Raw genomic sequence first — 22,040 nt, 5'->3', positions numbered from 1 at the left:
GAGAGAGAGAGAGAGAGAGAGAGAGAGAGAGAGAGAGAGAGAGAGAGAGAGAGAGAGAGAAAATTGATACAACCATAGGGCAGAGCAACCCAGGGGGCATAACATCCTTTCATGTTCCTTCTTCTCTAACTCATATTATCATTGTTTTTCAACCTCGTTTGTAGTACCAGTTGTACATTCTTTTTCAATCTGAGGGAGAGTACTATCGCGTGCCCTGCTCACATCTGAGAGGTACACCCAATATTTCAGTCCCTTCACTTTGACTGCAGTCGGTGTACTGTATATGACCTCGTAGGGGCCATGAAACCTAGGTGAATTCCACCTCCTTACAAAGCTTCGGACGTACACCTGTGACCCTGGCATCAGTGGCCCGCTGGGGCTGTCTGTAGCTGGTGTGGTAGTGTCAGTTGCCACATTTCCAGTGAATGGTGGTGCTATTTGGCGTGCTATACTATGAACTGCGCGCGTCAGCTGAGTTAAATATTCCCTAAATTCTTCACCCAACACTGTTGCAGCCCTGTGTGTGTCTGACGGTCTCCTAATCGGGGATAGCGGTGTGTGTATTTGCCGACTAGTCACAATTTCATGGGGGGTCAGATGGTGGTCCTTGCATGTTTGTGTTCTGAGTTGGAACAGTGCTAGGGGCAAGCAATACATCCAGTTCTTTTTTAGTGTGTTGTACAACTTTGCTCTTGAGCAGGCCGTTGATCTTCTCCACCACCCCATTGGCCATTGGATGATAAATGGAACACAGTTTGTGCTTTACCCCCAAGAGTGCCATCACTTCCTTGAAGAGGTAATTTACAAAGTGCGTGCCATTGTCTGACCGTATCACATCACATATTCCCCACCCGGAAAACACTTCTCGTACTCGAAATTTCACTGCACACTTTGCGTCTGGGTGGTGACAAGGACCCGCCTCCACCCACCTTAGAAGGGACACACCACCACAATTAGATATCTTGCTCCATTACATCTCTCTCCCATGTCGGCATAATCAATATGGAGTTCTCTAAATGGCCCTACTGGTCGTGGCAAGGTTCCTCGCAATGTCCTCAGTGTCATCACTGAATTGTATGTTTGACATGTCGTACACTCTAAGACAAACTTTGACAAATTGCTCCTATAAATTAGGGACAAACCAATGTTCCTGAATGTCTGCTGCAATGTGTTGTTTCGCTACATGGGCTGGGAAGTGTAGTTGTTGGAATGCTACTTCTAGCAATTCCACCGGCATCACTACCTTTCCTGTTGTCTCCTGTCTCCATATGAGGTCTGTGGCTGATTGTTTGCACCCTTGGTTGCTCCACAACTCTTGCTCCTCCGGTGGTGCTCTCCTCTGTAGCTCTATTAGCTGTGCTACGGGTGTGTTACTATAAGCTTCATCTAGTGGTTCTGTTGTAGTTGCTTTTACAATGCATTCTGTTGCTGGCGTTGTATTGAAATACGAGGCCTCCTTCGCTGCTGCGTCAGCTGTCTTGTTTCCCAATGAGATCACATCTGTGTTGTCGGTATGGGCCTGGCATTTCACCACTGCCACTACCGATGGCTCCGCTAATGCATCTATCAATTCATTCAATAGGGCAGCGTGCTGTACTGACGAGCCATCTGCTCATCTGAACCCTCTCTTACACCAGCGTGATAGTCCTGAATGAACAGTGGTAGTCACATATGCTGAATCAGAATATATCGTCACTATGCATCCTTTGGCTGTGCGTAATGCTTCAATTAATGCAGTTAGTTCCACTGCTTGTGCGGAGTAATGGGACGGGAAGCGCTTTTGGACGATTGTTTCATAGCTATCTTCTTCCATTCATATTACTGCCATCCCTACAAGTGTTTCCCCTCTTTCCGGATTTATTATTGCTGAGCCATCGATGAAGTATATTTCTCCTTCCTTCAGGGCATTTTCACTTGCTTTGGGAATATCATCGGCCTCCCCCTCATGCGTTGCACAGTCATGTTCCTGCATGTCCTGCATTGTGCATGGCTCTGTTATGAACGTTGCTGGGTTTACCGTTTTACACCTTACTACATGTACATTGGAGCTAGAAATTATTATTTCATATGCTGTTGCTCTTTGTGTTGTCAATGTCGATTTTGACTGCTCGAGAATTGCAAATAATGAATGCTTGGCATATAGTGTTACTAAACATCCCATCACAATTGTGGCACTCTTTTCAATGGCGAAGGCTGCAGCTGCGAGGGCCTGTTCGCACTCGAAGTGACCTTGCATCACCGCATCTAGTGTTCTACTGTAATAGGCCAATGGTTTGTGGCCTAATGATGTTTTTTGTATCAGTACTGCTGTCATCAGTGTTCCATTGCAGTGTGAGAACAGGAAAAATTTGCTCTCATAATTTGGGTTCGCGAGGACTGGAGCATCTGCGATGAGGTCTTTTAGTCTAAAATTCTGGGTCATCATATCATCTGTCCATTTTATTGGGGCTCTGTTCTTCTGTGCCAGTTTTAGTGCTTGCAGTAATGGACGTGTGTATGCTGCGTAATCAAGGATCCATGCTCGGCAATAGTTACATATGCCAAGAAATGTTTGCATTCACTGTTTTTGGTATGATTATGTTGCGTATTGCAGCTGCTCTGTCTGGGAGTATTCATTTCTCATCTTTTGATATCAACTGTCCAAGGTATACAACTTCAGCAAGGCAGTATTGCAATTTCCCTTTATCCACCTTGTATCCCTTTGTAGCTAACACGTTTAGTAGTGTTATGGAGTCTTCCCTGCACCTTTCCTCTGTTTTGCTGCAGACGAGTAGATCGTCTACGTACTGTATAATGGTGCTCTCTACATTTATGTTCCCAATATTTTCACGTAGTACCCTGTTAAAAATGCTGGGGCTTTCGCAGTACCCTGGTGGGAGTCTGCGATGCTCATATCTGTTGTTTCCCAGTGTGAATGCTGTGAGGTACTGTGATCCTTGATGAAGTGGTATAGAGAAGAAAGCATTCTTCAAGTCAACCACATTGAAACATGTCGATTCTTTGGGTATACTGCACAGTATTGATGCCGGGTTAGGCACTAACGGGAATTCTCTTTAGATGACGTCATTGAGTGGGCGGAGATCCTGTATCATCCTCCACGCCCCTCCTTTTGCTTTTTTGATCGTAAAAATTGCCAAATTGCCTATTACATGGGGAGTTTGATGGCACTATGATACCTTGGCTCAGGAGTGCATTTATTGTTTCCCTAATTCCTTCTTCTGCTTCTTTTGATATTGGGTATTGTTTCACTCTCTGCGGTATGGCACCTGGTTTGAGTTTTATCTTTATTGGTGTAAATTCATGTAGTAACCCTACATCATGGGGGTCTGTAGTCCACATTTCTGGCGCCACCTTTGACATATCTTCCTCAAATATTGTTGGTTGGGCACTAACACTGGCCATAAGCGGGTTATGCACTTCTCTGTACTGGATCATAATGTCACATGGTATAACTATTTCCATTATTATTTCTCTGTCGTCTTCTTTATCAGTGAATAATTCTTCATCAATTATGTCTCTGAGCATTATGTTGGGGTCTATGCATAGCACACTTCTCCACTCATACCCATCCGTGTCCAAGCCTATGACCACAATACGTTTACTCGATACCTGAACTGCCTCAATGTTTATGGACATTATCGTGTCTGGCACGACATCTACACTTGTGATTGGGCGAAATATAAAGTCTGATGGTGTCCTCCACTCTTTTCTTGTTATTTCAGGCACTACTCGGGCTAATACCTTGATGCCATAGAAAAACATGTCTATGTCAATGGGTACCCCTCACACTACAACTTCATTCATCATTGTGCTGATCATCAGCATTGCTCTTACTGGGCACACTCCTGGGGTGGAACACACTATTCCCCGCTCTGTAAATGAAATGGTCATGTTCAATTTGCTTAGCAAATCTCTTCCCAGCAAGTTGATTGGCGCGTCTTCGTGGTACAGTAAGGGTGCGCGCACTGTTTTCCCCCCCACCATTATGTCTAGATATTTTGTGTGGAACTTTTAAAATAAGCCCAGAGAACCCCTGCGTTTCCAAATTCCTGCCTGAGAGCGGAAACCGCCCTTCCATAAGACATGATTTTTCTGCCCCTGAGTCTACCATAAAGATAAAGTGCTTATTTCCTATCTCTGCCCCCACTAGTGGTTCCTCTTCTGCACGTAGGGTGGTGGATAGGACTGGACATGCAAGTGCTACCTGTGGGCTGTCCTAATCTGCGTACTTTTCTTGTCCTGACACTGAAAAGACATTATCTCCAACTACTGTTGCACCCCGGAATGGTGCAGGTGCACCGTTTGCAGCCGTTGTAAAGCTGTTATTGCTGGCGTTCCCTACAGTGGTTTGTCGTGCTATGGGCTGGGATGCACTGTAATGTGGCTGTGGGGGTAGCTGTCTTTGTTGCATTTGGGGTTCATTATAACACTGATCCTGCGGTCTTCCTCTCCCCATTGGTAGTCCATAGGGACTACCTGGGTGTGGGCAACCCCATACCTGTTCATTGTCCATGGGTGGTTGCCCTTGAAAGTACCCTGACGGCTACATTCTGCAATCTCTTGAATAGTGTCCCCATCTTCCACAATTCCAACATGACCCGTGCTGTCCCCCTCTCAACCCTTGCCCACCAAAACCTCTGTTTCCCAAACCTCCGAATCCCCCTCTCTTGCCGCGGTACCCACCTCTTCCTCTCCTTTGTCGGTCTTACCACTGCAGTCCTCTCTGTGGTTCTTCTCCGTTCCACTGTCCTTGTTCTCCTGCGGCCCACAGCGCTGCTATTCCAATTGGTCTATTTCCCACACTTTCGTCCCCCTCGTTCTCTCTATCAGCAGTTACGCTGGCGTTTATGGCGGCGACCTTCACCAATTTGTTCTGCAATGGTTTTGCTTCGTCTGCCAACCTTTTTTGTGCTATCTCCTTTTCCCTCTCTTTGATCCTCCTACAGTGGTGTATGATTATACTCTGAATTTCTGGCCAACCCTTGGCTTCAATCCCAGCTATTTTATCCAAGGCCTCTGTACCTCCTTCGGGAGCCCTTTTTTGATGATAAAGTAGAACAGGGCCGTGGATTGATTCCATGCCATGCCAGTTTCACTTCTCTACAAATCTTGCACTTGCAGTATGAATTGCGTAGGATCCTCATTCTCCTCCATTGTACATTACATCACTAAATCTGGAATATCTGGAAACGTGAGCCGCAATGCATCCCATACTTGCGCTTGAACATTGTTGACCGGCGATCCATCGTGGCGGTCACAACTCATTGTCACTCACGGGAACCCTGCGTTTTCCCACACAGTGTCTGCCGGATCACCGACAACGAACACTAGCAAACACTTTACATCACCTATTGCTAATGGTATTCCTGCTGTGTTTTTCTCAAATGCATGTATCCATTTCCCTGCCCCTCCCGCAAGTGGGTGGAGGAGCTTCAACAGGTTGTTTTTGTCCATTTGGGCCCACGGAATGTAGTGTGGCCTACCTGCTCCCTTATGTATCAACGGCATCTGCACCTTATGTTTCTTTCCTGTCTTACTTACTGTCCCTTTCTTTATCTTACTCACCAACATGTTCCTACTCGCTGCCTTAATCTACCCTGCCATCGTGGTGGTGATTGTGGATCCATGTCATCGAAATGATGTGGCAGTGGGGATCCAACAGCTGCCACTCCTTCCTCATATTCGTCTAGGTCGCTACACACCTCCTCTACTTCCTCTTCTTGCTCACCATCCTCCTCTTGTCCTTCTCCGCGGCGACTTTCTGGGGTGGCTGGGTGTATAATTCTCACTGGTTTATCCTTCAGATGGAACAGGAACTCTCCTAACCTCCATTCCTTTTCTTGCCCCTGCGACATATGTGTTCGATGAGACGATATAGATTGTGCTGGCTCTGATGTTGCAGGTGCCAATTCCCCTGTTGCACTTAAGGGGGGCGTAAGATCTGCTACAGATAATGGTGCCACTTCCCCTCCCCCTGGCAGCATTTGGCCCTTATCACACAATGCTCTCAGCTGTGTTATTTCCATCTGTGCATGTGCTAGCTGGCGGTCTAGATCTCCAGTTAATCCTGCTAAATTTACAGGGGGTGCGCTCATAGGGCCATACAGGCCTCCTTTGTCATATGGTGGCGGTGCGGTAGCTATTGCTCCGTTAGAAGGAGTGGGGGTGGGGCATGGCGGTATGTACAGAGGCTCGCTATATCCTACCGCTGGTCTTGTCATTAAGGGGTATATTTTAGTTGTGTCATTCTCAGCTGCGGTCGTTGTGCACTCACCCTTTGGTGTTCCGCTTACCTCTTCCTGCGTTTTCTCCTTTTCAATTGCCTTCCCTGTACTTACCTCTACTGTGGGGGCTATTTCCTCAAACATTCGCCACAGATCTAGCACTTCACTTCTGCTCTGCAAATGTTTTCCCTTATACCTCGCCAATAAGTGCGTGAACGCTAAATCTAACATCTTTTTGTTCAACGACCCACCTTCTGGCCAAATTGGTGTCACGCTGTCCCCTTTTATCTCTGTCACCCACTGATCGTGGTATTTTTGTATTCTATCACTATATAGTGGGAGGTGTTGACAAATATGAGCTAGTGGTGTTATTCCTCCCATGATGATATTTCTCCCTTCACTTGTATGTGCACTTGCACCTGAACCTCCCTTCTAATCACCCCCTCCAACCACTTGTCCCCTTACACAAATCAGCGATGTCAATTGTTTCTCAATTATTGGCAATTATTGTGTATCAATATTCAATGTTACCTTTGTACTTATTGCATTTCCAACTTCAATGGTTCATTTTAGCATGTATGACATTTTACCAACAAGTCACTTACAATATTTCAACATATGCAACACAAAATGGACAAAAAGCAAAACGTATAACACATAACATGCACATGCCCTACCTGCGCGCTTTTATTTCTCCTTTGTTCCTGTTACTGAACACCTCTCCTCTTTCCCCATTTACCTACTCTTGTCATTCACTTCCCACCTCTTACACCCTCTTAATTGTTCTCAAAGAGATCTTGCTGACGCGGAAAAAGAACATTCTAAATAACTACTCCGAGTCTACTCAATATATGAGACCCCTACTATTTTCTCTTTATCTGCACTTATTTATCTGCACTGGACGAGATAATGCTACGCGGCGCCGCCTTCTACCCCGTTCGGGCTAGAATACCTCTTCTCCTCTTCTTCTCACTTTTTCACAAAACCTAATGGCCATATGAAGGACAGATCAGAAAAGCCTCAACATCACTCACACAGTCCCTGCTCTTGTCTTTAACCCACTATCACCTGTTCCTGTACTTTTTCCCCCTTACCTTTCCTTGGTAACCTTCGCAACCGGCACTCACGTGTTCGGTCAGGTAATCCGAGGGTCGCCGTTCTTGGTCTGACCCCAGTCAGGTCTGCACCCTAACCAAGCTGTGGCCCGCCTCGGCAAGCAGCTTTTCAGTCGGGTATTCGTCAACCGGGAACCCTTGACCCTTTCTTGTAGTGCGCACAGGCTGGTCGCCGCAGAGGCGATGATTTTGCTGGGGGGCGTCCCGGATCTCGCCGCACGGTGTGGGCCTCGGGCACCTCTCCAAATCACGTCACAGGGGGTCACCAAATGTTTGTGCCCTCCCCGTCTTTGACGTGCAAAAGAATAAAACAAACACACCCCTGACGGGGAATAAGGCAAAGAGAACAGGCTGCGAGAGTTCAAGAAAAGGTTTTATCTGATGAATATTATTCAAGAGATATCTGAGAGAGCTCTGCACAAGTTATCATTACATCACATTTTATAGGGTGAGTGACGCAACTAACATAGGATACTACGTTGGTCCCGGATTGGTCAGTTCACTCGATGTCTCATGTGGGGTGGCATCTCTTCATCCGGGTTGGTTGGTTGGCAGGAGGATTGACGTCAGTCATCTGTGCTCCGCATGGGTGAAGGTCAGGTCGCTGGGAGGCAGGGTGGTCACTATCTAAGCTAACATAATATATTCTAAAAAAATGCATGCACTAAATAAAAGTTGTTCAAAGACCTTCAGTAGTATATCATGTCTCTATAAAAGTCACACATATATCTATACTATCAATAACATAGGATATACAAGTCTTAGGTTAAGGGTTTTGACCGCTATAATACACTGGTTGGAGTTAAGGTCCGCGCACATAAGAATCTCTGGTATGTGGCATTTGTTAGTGGTAGGCAACGATATATTGCAGCAGGGGTCTAATGTTAGTTGGGGATCTGCTGGGTGGGCATCATGGCATGGTCAGGGGTCTGGCACATGAAAGGATTATCTTGCAGGGACACAGGGTCACAATGGAAGTGAGTTTCCACGGGTGAGGGTGCGGGAGGGGTAACAACACGTTTGTGGAGATGGACGAGCTATGTGCTTAGCTCATGCTGGTTCAAATGCGGGACAGTAATCTCAGAGGAAGAGCAATGTGTTACATTTATAATTGTGTTGCAAACATCTCCGGTTTCAGCATGAGAATGGACCTGTAAAGTTTTCCAGCCAGAGTGAGAACGATGGTGGGGGCCCTGTGCCCTGCTCGCCTGGCCGTGCTGCTGCAAGAAAAGGGAATAGCAGCATTTTTGTACTATCGCAGTGAGGCCTAATCACCAAGATGGAGTCGAAAGGGGGTACAAAAATGGATGCCCCGTGTCCTGCTCAGTGGTCCCATCTACGCAAAAGTCAACCAAGGTTAACATCACATAAGGGCAAGGGGCGAACCCACTACTGGAGGCACTTGGTCTGAGTTTTGTACTGAGAAGTAGAGGACGAGAGGGGCCTGATGGCCCCTCGCTCCCACACACAAGCTACGGCCACATGGTGCCTTCCTGGCTGCTGCTCTTTTTCCCTTCTTAAGGAGCCCTCCAGCCTCTATTCCTTTGTAGATGGGGATCACGTGCAGGTGGATGTAGGTCACCTAGCCTAAGCTCCACCCACCTGGTGCTTTTCAGGTTGCTGTTCTTTTTCCCCACTTGGCAAGCCCTGCCCGCCTGGTGCCTTCCTGGTTTCCACTCTTTTTCCCTACTTAAGGAGCCCTCCAGCCTCTTTTCCTTTGCAGATGGGGAGCAGGTGCAGGTGGATCTAAGTCACCTGGCCTAAGCCCCACCCTCCTTCTTAGCCTGAATGCCTTTGTCTTTGCGGACATCTGGTGAATGGAACCATGCTTTAGAACCCACAGCCTTCACAGTGGTGGGTGTGGCTTGTATCACTTGAAATGGTCCAAGAAAAGGAGGTTCACACCACTTGCTATTTTGTCACCCTGGTAAAGTTGTGGATGCTTTAATAGTGATGCTTTGTCTTGTTGTGTTGGTGTCTCTGTTGGTGTGGCCAGACGACTTTGACAGAGCCCAACCTGCAGGCATATGAACTTAAGAGAATTGGTAAATTCCCTAAGATATCCCTGAAAGTCATCTCCTAAAATCGCGAGCTCTGGGCATCGGATGCTATGCAGGCAGGTGTAAGGGATGCACACAGCCTTTTGCCCATCACAATCTCATGTGGTGTTAAATGGTGATCAGAACCAGGTGGCTGGTTCCTTAAAGCAAACAAAGTTAAGGGAAAGTAATGGAACCTGCTCTTGTGAAGTGTTGTGTGCATCTTTGCAAGGTACTTTTTTAGTAAACCATTGATGTGCTCTACAATCCCATTGGCTTTTGGGTGATAAGCTGAACATAATTTGTGTTTTATGCCCAGTAAGGAAGTTATTACTTTGAAGAGGTTGGTGGAAAAATGCAGCCCATTATCGGACCTCAACACCCCACATACCTCCTACCATGGGAATACCTCACGCATGCAGAATTGATCTGCTTTTTTGGCATCCGGGTGGACAAAGAGACCTGCTTCAAGCCAACAGGAGAACGAGCACACAACAACAATATCAAGTAATAGCTGGGGCATACCAGGTCTCCCTGAAATGTTTGTCTTCATATTAAATCTGTGTGGGATAAAGAATTGCTTCTCTTTGTGCATTGTTCCTGCTCTTGCAGAGAAGTCCGTCCCCGTAACTCTATTTTCTGAGCCACGGACATGACATTATGGGGTTCAGTAATGTGTACTTGCGTTGTGGAATGTTTGTAAACGTGGCAACATCTTCTGTTACATGTAGTAAACATGCTGCTTCTTTCGCTGCTGTGTCTTCTCCATCATTGCCCTGGCATATTAAGTCTGTACATTTTTGTGGGCGACACACTATACTACTGCTAATGCTGAAGGAAGCAGCAGTGCTACTATTAATCTGGAAAGTAAATCGGCATGTCGCACGAGTCCGCCACCTGATTTTTTTAAACCCTCTCCTCTTCATCTGGACAACCCTGAGAGCACTGTTGAAGTGAAAATTGCCAAATCTGTATAAATGGTGGGACAACATCCTTTTGACATGTTGTTTGCTGTTAATAATGCCACAAGTCCTCCTGCTTGTGGTAAATAGTGTAGTGGAAGACTAATTTTTGATATGACCTCAAACTTCCCATCCTCATTTTGTAGCACTGCTGTCCCTGTGGCTCCTTCCTCTAAGGGGTCTTCCTTAACATGGGTTAGGTCATATAATGTCTCCTGATATGTACTACAAACATGCATATAGTCACCTTGCTGTGCTAGTTCTGCCTGAAATCTTGCTGGATTAACAATGTAACACCACAATGTGTTAATTTAGTGATTTAATAGAATCACTTCATACCGAGAAACTTGTTGGGTTCTAGGATAGCAAACACGGAACGCTCTACATACAGTGTCAGTGGGATGTCCATAGTAATGGCAGACATTTTTGTATGGCAAAAGATGCTGTTTGCTCACATGGAAAATGTCCCTGTATCACTGGGTCTCGAAGACTACTGTAATAAACCAAAGGCTAGTGTCCTTGTGAAGTCATCTGGGTGAGGACAGCCATAATTGCCTGCCCATTAGAATGTGAGTACAGGAAAAACTATGTATTATAGTCGGGTTTGCTAGGACAGGTGCATTAATGAGGGTGTTTTTTTAATACTTTGAATGATTCGATCATTTTAGGTATCCAAATGATGAGGTCATTCACCTTCTGTGCTTCATTCAACCCCTGAAGGAGGGACTTGGTGTAAGTGGAATAATCAAAGATCCACAGACAGCAGTAATTGCACAGGCCCAGAAACTGTTGCATCTGCTTCATTTTGCTTGACTGCAGTGTGTTGCACTGCTACTGCCTTTTCAGGGATAACCCTTCTCTCTGCTGAGGATATTATCTGCCCTAGATAGACAACTTCTGCATGGAAGTATTGCACTTTCTCTTTGTCCGCCTTGTACCCCTTCTCTGACAATAGTGTCAAAAGTGTCAATAAGTCATTCCTGCACTGTTCTTCCATGGTGCTACACACAAGGAGACTTTAGCAAAATGAAAAGGTGATGGCTGGAAGGTTTTGAATAAATCATAACCACGGGCACAGCTCTGGCCAAGCCATTACAAAAGGGGAAAACCATATGCAAATCAGGCTTGGTCCTACCCCAAAAGGGGCAGTCCAGCCCGAACTGCTAGGTCACATCCCTTCTGCATGAGACCACAAGCATTCCCAGACATGTTTTAGCCTTGTTGGGCATCATCAGTGAGGAGTAGCTTGGGTCTCTGGGCCTGGCAGACTCGGGACCCACATCTGGGCATACCCGTCCCACGCAGGGTGACTTTAGCAAAACAAAAAGGTGATGGGTGGAAGGTTTTGAATAAATCATAACCACAGGCACAGCTCTGGGCAACCCTCCAGACCATTGTTTTTCAGCCTGACAAGTCATTACAGAAGGGGAAAACCATATGCAAATCAGGTTTGGTCCTACTCCAAAAAGGGGCAGTCCAGCCCGAACTGCTAGGTCACATCCCTTCTGCATGCGACCACAAGCATCCCCAGACATGTTTCAGCCTTGTTGGGCATCATCAGTGAGGAGTCTCACCTGTTTTAACAGCGCCAACAGGTCGAGCTGCTTACAACATAGGTGGTGTAACTTTACACCCACTACTTCTCCTCCCAGTAGAACACAAAAACAAATTAGAACATTAAAAATTGTCAGCAAAAGCTGCAATTGAAGTATGCAGAATTCTACAACAAATGAAAATCATCCTAATAGATGAAGCATATCTTCCAACCTAATGCTTGTTTTAATACATCCAAGAAAGCAGGAAGTCCTAAAAACTGGATACAGAGAAATGTTTTGAGGAAAATATGTTATTGTTTTTGGAGACCTAGGCTACAAAGAATGCCGTAATACATTCACGTGCATAGGCAGCATCAATCTGTGGTGCCAATTTCGTTATAGAGAATTTGCACAAAAAATCATCAATCCGCAGATCTAACATATTCTCACATTTTAAAAAGCATTAGAACTGGTGTGCTTCCTGACGATGCAAAGTCATCCTTGAAAAGTAAACTAATAAATTAGCTTTATGGACAAAGCACATCTGCACCTGATGTAATGGAACAATGAACTCAAAACAATCAAAAATGCACAGGCGTAGTGCCAACCCTTGCAAGCTGTAATAATTTCAATAAAACAATGTTAAAAAAGAGATACATCCCATAGTCCATCTCAGCTCTACAGACACGATAGAAGTGCTTGGCATGACCTTCCCTATGTTAACAAGCAACGGCATGACTAAATAACCTAGAAAATGATATTTCTAACACAGCTGGATTTGGAAAACTATTAACTCTTTGCCTAACCTGAAGAGTGATACTAAAACATAAACTTGATGTAGAACAAGGTTTAGTTAATGGAGCAATTGGAACAGTTGTTGGCTTCCAAACATGTGCAAATGAAAACAATATCCGGTTTGTCATCATCAGTTTTGACAGACTTGAACAAACTAAAAACAAATCCCCCACACCACAGCACGTTTCCTTCTTTTCAAAAATATGTTTGTACTGTGAGAACTATTCTCTCTGTCTCTTGCATATGATGTTACCATTCACATATCACAAGTTCTAACCCCCGACCACGTAATTGTAGACATTGGTAGCACAGTCTTCGTACACTCACAGGTCTAATCATATTTACTTTTGATGCAAAGTCAGCAGTGACATTCCTTGCATTGTAGAATACAACAAGATGTGTGCACTGTACACTCCATATGTGGATATGTACCTTGTACTTCAAAAAAGAAAACCTTTAAAAAGACAACTAGTACAAACATGCACCATTCCAGATGTCCCACAATCACAGTAAAAAAAAGAAATGCAGGACCTTGATTTTGAATTACTTGTACTGCACACCTGACAAACCTAATTGTATTTAAGCGCAAATGTAAAAAACAAATATGCATAGAGAAACGGTAATACTCAAATACACAGCAGTGGAGCTCAGAAAGTTAGAAAACCCCAAAATCAAAGATGGATTCTTTTAAACAAATGAGTTTTTAACTTTTTTGAAATTGAAACAATGATTTCACTGCCTGGATTTCAAGAGGGGTCTTTTCCATAATGTGGGCCTGTAAACTGCAAATCTCCCATCACCCTTGTAAACACAGGAAGATGGTGACATTCTCAGTAGTGGTTTATTCTCAGACCCGAGCAAGCAGGCCGGAAGAGGTCTGTGGATCTTATCTACCAGATAAGCAGGGGTCAAATTATTTAGACATTTAAATATAAGCCAGAGAACCTGAAAATCAATTCTGTCACTCACGAATAAGCAGTGCAGGGAGCAATGGTATTTCGATATATGGGGGAACTTCCTGCCCCAACCACCAGAATTACTGTGGCACTTTGAAGCTTTTTGTAACTGTTGGCATTTGCTAGCTAGAACAGCTGCAAGCAGACTATTGCAGTATACAAGTTGGGAGTTGACCAAAGCTCCATCTACTGCCTGGTTTTCTGATGAAAAATAAGGCAGGACCGACTGCAGAAGATGAATGCTGTAAAATATGGACTGCACCTGAGCACTCACCTGGCCTTCACTGCTCAGGTTATCTTGCCAAATGCAGCCAACATTTTTCATCTTGGCAGCAAAAGGAAAATCCGCTCCCAAAATGTGGAGTGACTGAGGGTGTTTTACCAAGTTCAAGAAGGTGTTTGGGACCAAACAAAGCAACATTGAGCTGCAGCAAGTTTGAAAACATCCAGCTGCTAACCTCATCCAGAAAAGACTCCTCTATATTACCTATTTTGACATACAAGCATGTGCCGTTGGCATAGGACTCAAAGTTTACTCTGTGTGTCCTCACAATTTCCATCAAGGTACGGATGTATAAATCAAATAGTAGGGGAGATAATGAAGACCAATGTGGCATTTCATATGTCTGAGCCAGAGAATCAGACACCCATACACAAAATTTGACCTGTTGCAGCTGTCTTGTTAAAAATTATTCAAACAGTGTAATGGCTTGTGCTGACACATTTTCAATTGTACTATTTATTTTATTTTTATAACATGCTGATTACCATACCTGAGTTTGGTTTCTAAGCGCCTATCCAGGAGTCAAACCTCTGTTGCTTTACGTGGTCTTGCTTCCACGGGTGATTGAGATACAGTGGTCGCCGTATCACAAGTGGCTGACAGGTCCAGCATAACCAAAAGGGATGACCCCCTGGTCTGCACCCTTTAGGAAGTCTCCCACGCATAACATAGAGTGGTCTCAATGCCAAACTTTGGATGACAACCTGATTGTAGAGGGTCTAACAAACACTCCTTTTTAACATACTCCTACACCATGATGATGCTACTTGCTTGAGCACTTTGCTTGGCCATGGGAGTCCTGCTGCAGGCTGGTAATTTTGGAAATTCTCAGAATCCAAGTTGGATTTCTTCAAGAGCAGTGCGACCATGGACTTTTCAACTCCAATGGTACTGAAAAGGAAAATAGTGATTTATTCACAAACTGCGTCATGAATGGCCACATGCGGTGCTCGAGGGAAAAAAGTGTCATTGGTAGGCTTCAGCTCTCCTAATATAGGCTGAATGGTCTCTTCATATACTGGTAAAATTTGAAACAGGGGTAATGATGGAACTGGCTTGGATCCCTCATGATAGGAGGTACTCCTTATCGCCAGTTATCTGAAATTCCTGGACACATTTGATGCTCCTTTTAATGAATATGTTGAAAGCATTGGCCTGAGGCAAAGAAGGGTGAAACGGGAGGAAGACACAAGTTGGGTGACAAAAGTTAGATATAATAGAGGACTATTTCCAAAACTAATTACTAGCATCCACAATTTGTGCATGTAGGAAATCCAATGTTGCTCTTAAAATTGCTACTTTATAATCTTTCAGGGCAGATGTAACCTTAATGACCAGGGTCGGAGTTCGATGTTTCCTCCATTTCTGTCCAAGAGCTCTCAGATGTTTACATAAGGGACATAACACTGAGAAAACCAGGATTTTGATTATTTGATAAACCTACTTAATTTGAAGGGGGCCAGACCAGAGAAAATATTTCCCATAGCCTCTGATCTATTCACTAGAAAGTATTACTGTTTGCTGATAAACCAATGGAATCCAATGCTCTTTTCAATTCAACTCCACAGAGTGTATCTAAATCTTTAGCACTACGATAAATGAGGCAGAGAGAGGCCATTGTGGGAGATTTCCCAATATTATGTTGGCTGAACAGAGACATCTCGTAAAGTGATCCGACCATGAGATTGGCTGTGTATTCATCAAAGAAGCACTGGAACCCCTTAAAATAAGTTGGTCCAGGCAGTGTGACAGGACCACCCTAAACAATTTAAAATCATGGTTCCCCAACATGTCCCAAAGCTCACTTGAATCGGGTACAGAACGGTCGTCCAGCCAAATATTAAAATCCCCCAAGGCAAATAAGTTACCTGTGTTTACTTCCCAATGAAGAAAAGAAAAGATTAAAATATTCCAGGAAAGCTTGAGCGATACCTTAAGGACGATGCCCAAACAGAGACAAAATTCTCTAGTCCTTGTAAATTCGGAAACACAACTGGAGTAAATTGCTATGCAACCAATCTTCTATTTCAATTGCCATCAATCGTGAACAGTATTTACTTAAATGTCTGAAAGCAGCTATCTTTACAAATGCTCATCCTGTACAGAAATCTAACAACTGTCACACTATCTCGGGGATATGACAGGAATTGGACTACTGTGCATGAATTGGTAAATTCACCATGAACACACAAGAGGATGCACAAGTGTCCTAATGTACTTACTACAAGTACTAGAGACACAGCACATCCCTATAAATGTAGTATTACACATTTTATACGAAAAAGCTTACTTATGCAAATTTGGTGTAAATCCTTCTAGTAGATATTATTAAAATGGCCAAAAAGTAGGTAAAAATAATAAGTGATATCTGCATCCGGTCAGTGGACTCACTTCCTAATTCGGTGTCTCCGGGTACCTCTGGGCAAATCAGGACATTGCATAACATTTGTGTACATCGTAGGCACCCGCTGATTGGTCAATTAAAAAAGTGAGATGTGTCAAACCGAAAAAGCTCTGAAATTCGTCAGTTATGGCATGCTAATCAACCATAACTCGCGGCACCACCGTGCACTGCTAAGACTAATACCCAGGACATCAAAGATGACATCACAAATGGCATCACATGTGAAATTAATTTTGACGAAAAGTCCCTACACAGGGTTGTGTTTATCATTTCAGTAACAAAATGTCAGGGGTGATCGTGAGACACATCATGAACTACTTAATATATTAAAGAATGTACTCATCTAAACAAAACATTGTATTGGCGTGTTGTTGTTAATACAGGAACCTAATCATACATAAACATAGGCAATGGCTGCAGCATGAACCATACGAGTACAATATTATTCATTTTGTAATGTTGGATAGTAAAATAATGAATGCTACCTTATCAGAGTTTTGAGTAATATTAAACATGTAATAAATAGCTAACAATTCAAGACTTACTACCCACTTGTGCTCATACAAACAATACATATGAAGACCCACAATGCATACAAATCAGAGGAACATACAGGGAAACTAAAGTAAGAAAGAAAGAAACAGCATCACCAGAAAATGTTAATAACATTAAAGTTCATCTTCATGTATACAAACGCATTGTGTGTTTGAGGCATGTTTATTGCCCCATGTATGTGCACCATGAGCTAAGACCAAACCCTAAGGAAAGCACTTTAATAACATACATCAAGGTACATGTCTAGACATATAGTACCTTTTGAATTTTAATATTCTGTCAGTAAAAAAAAAACCTGGCCTAGATATGTCAGTGAACTAAAACAAGTGGCCTGGATATGTGATGTCATGTGATGTCATCAATGACATGTGTGATGTCATCTTTGATTTTCTATGTGTTAGTCTTAGTAGTGCACCATGGTGGCATGAGTTATGATTGCTGAGTTTACCATAACTGGTGGATTTCTGAGGGTTTTTTGGTTTTATCTTAATGTCCTTTTAACAAAGTTTTTTCATTGAATTTCATATGTTTTTATTAGTGCAACTTAACCATAATGTCGCTTTAACAAAGTTCTTTCAGTGAATTTCATAGGTTTTTATCAGTGCAATTTAACCATTACGTCCCTTTAACAAAGTGTTTTCAATGAATTTCATAGGTTTTTATTAGTGCAACTTAACCATAACATCCCTTTAACAAAGATTTTTCAGTGAATTTCAGCAGCTTTTACCACTGCACACTAATTTCCTGCAAATTCTAATATCATACTTACCCCAATATAGCAACATTTTTGTCCAAATTACAAAGTTTCACCTTAAATACTCTGCCATTTCACACCTTCTAGCATCATTCTTAACGATGTGATGCACTTTTTGTAGCTTTTTCCACAGTTATTGAGTCCGTAGATGTTCTCGAACGTCTGACGTTATCGCAGACTTTTTTCAGACAGTGTCATGTGAACACACGCACGCGGCATGATGACATGTTCCTGAACGTATCCACACTTCCCGAACAGTTCGGAACTGCACTTTCCACTGATGTAGGAACTTTCAAGCTAAAAATGTTCCCCTTGCACAGCTCGTACATCTATTCATACTCATTATCCATTAACAATCTAGTTACAGAGCACATACTTGGAAGTATATTAGCAAAACTGCTATTGCCATCCCTCCTCCCCAAGACTCACAACCAGTGGGAGGACCTACACAACAAAAAATGCACTGTACTTCTAAAGACAATTAAGAGGACCAAGAAGATGAGATAGAGGAAGTGCCTACCTCTAGCACCAAGAGAGAATCATGTGTGTGGCAGTTCTTTACCAATGTTGGAAATGTACCAAAGGCTAAAGCTACCAAAGTGAAATGCACTGAGTGCAAACTCAGTCGCGGACTACTGGACAGTACTCCTACAGACCACCTCCATGTGCCGCAACACCCAATCCAACCACTGCAATGCTCATAGGAAGGCTGTTCTTTTCTTAGAAAATTGTAGTCTGTCTTCCTCCACGTCATCTTCCTCAACCAATACTGTAACCACACAGATACTTCTGTGAGGCACAAAATCCCACCATTTACCTTGCAAGAAATACAAGATGCTGTTGATCCATATCTTTCGAATTCAACAGTCCTCTCTTTGTAATGCAACACACCAGTATGCAGGGGAGAACAATTTCAAATTGCTTTTGAAGCTGTAATCGGGGAGCATGAGAAACACTGCCCTCTAGCTTAGATGTAACACGTGTAACATCTTACCCTGTCCACATGCCTCTCCATATTAGTGCTTGGAGCCTGTCCTTCATTTCCCTCTCCACCTTACGTTCTAAACGCTCCTGCAAAAAATAAATAAAAAAACAACAAAAAAAGGTTCCATTAGGAACCACATTTCACAGTAAAAAAAGAGAACTAAAAAAAAGATCTTATAGACTCCATCTACTTTACATTTCTCCGCAAAATACATAGACTCAATAAGATTTTCCATCATTTCCATTAGCATGTTTTGTTATGCTAATGGCCATAATGTGGCATTTATTACCCGTTGCAGGTACTGCATAGTTCCCATGTTGGATTCACGGACTGCACCTGTGGTCCGAGATAATGACGGTAAAAACAAATTACAACATATTAAAAAACACAATATTACACTTGTCTAAATAATTATATATAATAATTATTATCATTATAATTAATAATTATGTCTGGGGAGGTGAGAGGTGATAAGGATGGGATATGGCCATAAAAGCCCAAAATCTGATGGTTCTCTTCTCTGAAGTCCACGAACATCTGAGATGTTTGAAGACATTCCTGTGATGTTTGCAAACATCTCAGATGTTTGGAAACATACATTCATAGTTCTGCATTATAGGGTCAGTTAAACACAGTTTTTGGATGGCTTATAACTTTGCCACCACTCAATGAAACTGTATGAAATGTGACAGTGTCATGCTAGAGTAGCCCCCGGATGGTTATGCAAAGTTTGATTCTGTTTTGAGGGGGTCCCAAAATATTTGAAAGGCTCATAACTTTGGTGCGGCTCATAACTTTGGTGCTGTTTGACAAGGCTACACAAAAGTTTGCAAACAGATTTTAGACCTAAAGTGTAATGCTTTTTGTGTAGGCAATGGAAAGGTGCTTGCCAGACACTGCTGTAGTGGTATTAACTGGCCACTGATGATAACAGAGGCAAAATGGTGCCAACATGTGAACATCCAATAGCAGTACCTGCAAAATGTCACATACTTATAGATATGCCAAAACTGTTGCTTTTAACAGGGCTTAAGTGAAGGACATGCATAGTTCTTATAAATATGAGTGGCTGATTTACAGTTCTAATTAAGTCATTCAATCTCAGAAGAAAACACTGGCATGCACTTGAGAGCAACGTTTAATGTGGACTCTTGGTTAAAGTGAGCTGAACGAGTTCCCATGAGGATGTGTTGGGTGGGGAGGGGAAGGAACTGGGTGGGACAGGACAAAGGGATTAGCATGGCCATGGGCAATCAATGGGTGAGGAAATAACCAAACAGCACTTACAAGATACGTGTCCCTTCTCGTGTGCCTTTTTCCCTATCTGTACACTAATGTCATACTACTTATACAAGTGCACAATTTCACACTTGTCAACTACCTTCCTTTTACATTTACAGGAAGAAGATGACCAAATAAACCTACAGAAGAAACACAGTAGTTATTTGAATGTGCCATGTATGTCACAACAATTATAATAACATAACTATACTGTGTATTATCCTAAGCTATCCATTTATACTATATCCTACTATATCCTACTGCACACTTCCTCATTCCATTCCAGCAATCATACTATTTTCAATTACAGCACAACATTCCTCCTTTTCTACCACAACTATCACATATGCATTTATCTGCTCATGGTACTTCCACAACAACCTTCTTCCTCGTCCTAGTACCCAACATTATTCTACATCTTCATTCCTACACCAATCTCCTTCATTCATGTACCTTCAGTTACAACAATCCATGCATTGATATACTTCTCCCTTCATCACGCCATTACTCAAATCACATTATTTTCCAATATCTGCTCATCCCTCTATCTCATACCAATACACCCAACATCTTCAATCTCTTCATCTACATATGTTTAACTCTGTACCTCGTATATCTATGCTTTCCTCGTCCTCATCCTGCTGCACACTCTTTGTCTATATTATCATTCCAACACCCCTCTCCCTCATCCCAGGACACATCATTAACCTATGTCTTAATCCTTAAAACACGTTCCTTCATGTGACTCCACTAACATCAATCCATGTATTCCTGTATTGCTCCCTTTTACATACCAATACTAAAATAGCATTCATTTGCATTTGCCTTACATCCCTCTTCCCAATACCATTGCACCAGATCTCTAAATCCTCTTCCTCTACAAATATGTTGCACCATAGCTCTGATTATCTATACATTCCTCTTCCACGTCCTACTACACAACACTACTCCATATATTACTCCAACACCTCTTATCTTCACCTCAGTCCCAATATTGTATCCATATCATTCTCCATACACCACTCTTCCTCGTCCTGTACAAAACACTCACATAACCTGTCTACACATTAAAGTGCACACTTTCTTTTCTCTAACAGATAGAAAAATGCCTACTAAAACTCAGATTCATAGTAAAACAAGAAAAGATTGAGCAGATAAAAAGAAAGGAAAGTCATATACTCAAACTCCACTAAAACAATGTATAGATCATTTATAAACAAGAGAACAAGTAACTGTGCTCTTGCAAAGTACAATAGTCACCACTAAACAGAATATTGCTCCTGCTTCAAAAAAGAACAGTAAGCAAATATGTAGTACACACATTACAACTGAAAATTGTTCTATAACTATATCTAGCAAAGTCAATGTAGCCACATTAAATAATTCTGAAAAATCAATATTAGAACAATTTTCTTAGCTATCTCATAAACCGACCTGAAAAGCTTTGTTCCTCACTTAAAAATAACCAGAGAAAAATTAAGTTGAAGCTCTCATTGACAGCACATTCAAACTAAAAATTACATTCTTTATATTAGTTGTAAACAGAATGAAATCACTTACAACATTAATTTTAAAAACTACAAAAACAGCTTCTGAACATGCACAATGTGAACATATATAACATATCTAAATTATGTGTGGGTGAATGGTTTCACACATGTAATACTGACCCATATTTCAATAGAGAAGTATATAAACAACAACAAACAAACCAAATTTCCATAGACACTAATGGAAGAGGCTATGAAATACTAGCAGACACCATTATGGCAAAAGAAACCTTTTTAGGAAAACTTCCCAACAAACCTCCAACCAAATGTTTCTTATGTCCACAAAAGTCTTCCAGGGAGTAAATGGACATGCACCTCACATCCGAATGGATATGCAATTTATGCCAACAGTTGGTGACATGTTTACTGCAATTCCTCAATCACCATGTTAAAATAAAAAGTAGAATCAACATTTTACAAATCATGGACTCCTGCCCAGAGCACATCTACACTGGACTATGAGGACATTCGTTAGGCTGCATTTCAGAAACTGGCTGTAAAAGCATTGTATATAATCACACAATAATCAGGATGAGAGATACATTTTCATCGTTATACCCCTATAATTAGAATATATTTTTTTTAAAAAGCTTCCAAATTTT

Source organism: Ambystoma mexicanum, chromosome 9 (assembly GCF_040938575.1).
Source record: "Ambystoma mexicanum isolate Mex_15411 chromosome 9, UKY_AmexF1_1, whole genome shotgun sequence".
NCBI lineage: Eukaryota > Metazoa > Chordata > Amphibia > Caudata > Ambystomatidae > Ambystoma > Ambystoma mexicanum.
Note: the sequence above shows the minus strand (reverse complement) of the source record.